This window comes from Adiantum capillus-veneris, chromosome 25, assembly GCF_014529385.1.
Source record: "Adiantum capillus-veneris isolate H3 chromosome 25, ASM1452938v2, whole genome shotgun sequence".
NCBI lineage: Eukaryota > Viridiplantae > Streptophyta > Polypodiopsida > Polypodiales > Pteridaceae > Adiantum > Adiantum capillus-veneris.
The window spans coordinates 124,847,392-124,851,278 of NC_140955.1; positions in this window are offsets into that span (position 1 = coordinate 124,847,392).

The window sequence follows — 3,887 nt, forward strand, 5'->3', positions numbered from 1 at the left end:
CGAGGGTTCTGAAAGCAAGCCATGATATAGGCAGCCCTGTAGTACTTTCTATGAGACATAAGCTTCATGATGCTGAGAATGAATTTCGGTGTTTAGTCCTCACTAACAGTGTGGATGCAAGGAGAGAAATAGAGCTCAAGGTAAAGATCCAGGTACTGAAGGAGACACTGGATGGTTTGGGGTTTCCTCACAGTGAGGACACCCCCACTGTTGTTGATATTGACATAACCTGTCTTCATGTAAGTGCCGATGGTTTTGTGATTGAACCTTATGTTTTGAATATGTGCACAACTATCCTATGTACTTACCATGCTTCTATTTTGATTGGTTTGTAGATTAATGTGGATGTGCAGGAAGCAAAAGTGCACACCTGTGATAGTCAATTGCGGATACTCATGCAGATAAGTAGGATGATACAAGGCTCCTTCATCCCCACTACCCTATGCAAGATAGCTATGGACACTTTTACAGAGTATATAGGAGGGGTGCGTGATGTACTGGTTGTGGTTTGCCACTAGAAGTACACAAAATCAGTGTACTGGTCAAAATTCCATGTGAGCATACCTATCACCTAACAAGCAACGTGTGTACTGGTTGTGGTTTGCCACTAGAAGTACACAAAATCAGTGCACTGGTCAAAATGCCATGTGAGCATACCTATCACCTAATCTGCTTTGTTTTTTATGCATACTCCCTGGGGACCGAATGTAGAGCTTCCACCTGCTAGCAGAGGATACCAACTAAATGGTCTGGCAAGGTCACAAGGCAAGGACCTCCAATCACACAGAGTTCTGGTAAGATAATATTAAGGAGCAGTTATCCATCCTTGATTCCTACACTAGCCCTATGTATGCTAGTTAGCATAGAAGGTATGGTAGTTAGGTTAGTGGGTGTGGTGTCTAGCATATTGTGTATGGTAGTTGTCAAACCTAGTTATTCTAGTTAGCATACTATGAGATATAGCTAGCATACATTGTCATGGTGGTAAGCATACTGTGTATGCTAGTTAGCACAGCTAGTTATCCTAGCTAACATATTGTGAATACTAGTTGGCATTTTTGGTATGCTAAGAAGTATACCTTCTATGCTAGTTAACAAACTATGCATGCTAACTAGCATAAGAGTTTCCCAATTAGACACAAAGTATGCTAATCAGCATGTTAAATAAGCTAATTAGTGTACAATGTGCTAACTAGCAAGATATGCTAATTAGCATACCATGTATGTTAGTTAGCACACACAGTGTTGTGCTAACTAACATACAAGTTATGCTAATTAGAATATTTAATATGTTAATTAGCATACTTTTTATGCTAATTAGAACACTGTGTATGATGGCTAGCATGCAAGTATGCTAATTAGAAAAAAGGTATGCTAATTTTCATGCATAAGCATACCTTTTTTTATAGTTATCATACTTGCATGCTAGCCATCATACACAATGTTCTAATTAGCATAAAAAGTATGCTAATTAGCATATTATATATGAGCATTAGCATACCTTGTTAGCTAGTTAGCACACAAAGCACAAATGTTCTAATTAGCATAAAAAGTATGCTAATTAGCATATACAATATGCTAATTAGCATACTTTTTATGCCAATTAGAACATTGTGTATAGCATAAAAAGTATGCTAATTAGCATACCTTGTTCTAATTAGCATAAAAAGTATGCTAATTTGCATACTATATATGCTAATTAGCATACTTTTTATGCTAATTAGAACATTTGTGCTTTGTGTGCTAACTAGCTAACAAGGTATGCTAATTAGCATATATAATATGCTAATTAACATACTTTTTATGCTAATTAGAACATTGTGTATAGCCATGTGTGCTAACTAGCTAACAAGGTATGCTAACTAGCATACTTTTTATGCTAATTATAGAACATTGTGTATGATGGCTACCATGCAAGTATGATAACTATAAAAAAAAGGTATGATAATTAGCATACTCATTATGCTAACTAGCATACCTTGTATGCTAGCTAGCAATTGGTGCATGCTAACGAGCATTCAAAGTTTAGTTAGCATATCTTCTTTGATAATTAGCATACTCATTATGCTAACTAGCATACCTTGTATGCTAGCTAGCAATTGGTGCATGCTAACGAGCATTCAAAGTTTAGTTAGCATATCTTCTTTGCTAGCTAGCATAATGTGTATGCTTTTTAGCATACCTCTATGCTAGTTAGCATACATTTTGAGCTAGTTAGCATACCTCTTTGCTAGTTATCATAATGTGTATTTTAGTTAGCATGCACAATATGCTAACCAGCAAAGATGGTATGATAATTAGAAAAGAAGTTATGTTTATTAGCATAAATTATCCTCTACTTACTAAGTTAGCATACCATACCATTTATGCTAATTAGCATACCATTTATGCTAATTAACATAGCATGTATGCTAATTAGCACACCATCAGTAATAGACATACCATTAGCATTCATAAAATTTTGCCTATCAACATTTTAGGTATGCTAATTAGCATACAATCTCTGCTAGTTAGCATACACACTATATTCACACTTCCTTATTAGCATATTTTATATGCTAGTTAGCATATTGATCATGGTGGTTAGCACACTTTGTATACTAGTTAGCATAGTTAGCATAGACAATATGAATGTCTACAGGATATAGATGCCTACCATACATGGAATGCTACTTGTCACACTATGCATACAATCAATTATAATGGTATCAATGAAAATTAACGAGTGAATGGAATACACAGGTATTAATGATGCAGGATGCGAACCTGACAAGACACCTATCAATCAAAGGAAAGAAGAGAAGCTCTGTAATGATGAATTTGATGCGCTAGATAGACAGCATGAAAGGGCAGATGTAATTCCATAGCATGCGACAGCGCATGAGGCTGTTGCAGATGGTAAAGAAATAGATGATAATGTTGAAGATTTTATCATGATTACTCATCCCAAACCCAAGCCCCCTACAGATGATCAAACAAGTGTCTCAAAGGAAACAGTTAGGAGTGTGCAAGAGGAAGGTAGGAGTGCTCAAGAGGAAGGTTTCAGGACTGAAAGTGGGCTGATTGCGCAAGACGCCGGTGATGACAGGCCCTTGCAGGGTTTTGTAAACAAAGTGAAATTAAAGAGAAAAGGTGGTGTGGAACAGATTCTGGAAGAACCTGGGGACGAGAAATGTGTTGCCCCTCTGAGCACCCTGGATGACATAAACGAATGCATCAGAGGTGAAAAGAAATCCATTCGCTCACGTGTTTGCAAGAAAGTTTGTTGCATTTGTTCCCTGTTGTGTCCAAGTTATGTAGTGTTAGCAAGCTCCACTATCTCTCTGGATATTTATAATGGAAAAACTCTTGTCAATATTATTTTACTGTGCAACAGTTCATTAGTTTTTTCTTGTCCTTTATGATGTCTTTATTTGATACCATTTCTGTGTCACGGGGCAAGAGAAACTGCAGTTAGTTGCCCTGCATGATTTGAATTATGCCATTGCATGCAAAACCATACAAAAGTGGCATATTGCCAAGGCTAGACAACTACAAAAAGAAAAAGCCGAGATTGAGAAGCACCTGGCTAGCTATCTTAAACGCTTAACAAAAATTAATGAGTACTTTAGTTATGTTCATCCCTTGAGGGAAGTTATTTTTGCTACGTGGTATGCACTACTAGATGCAATATGCGTGCCAAAGCCATTGCCAGATGAGGGGAGTTCTTTGGTTCTTGATTTAAATGGCCTGCTTGTTCAAGTTGTAGAGCCATGCACGGTGACATTTCCCCTAAACATGCAGGGGAAATGATAAAGTACAATGTGCAAGATAGGAGGTATGTATTTTGTCGCAAAGACAGCCACAAATTTTTGGATTGGTGCCTCCGATTTTTCCATGTGTATATA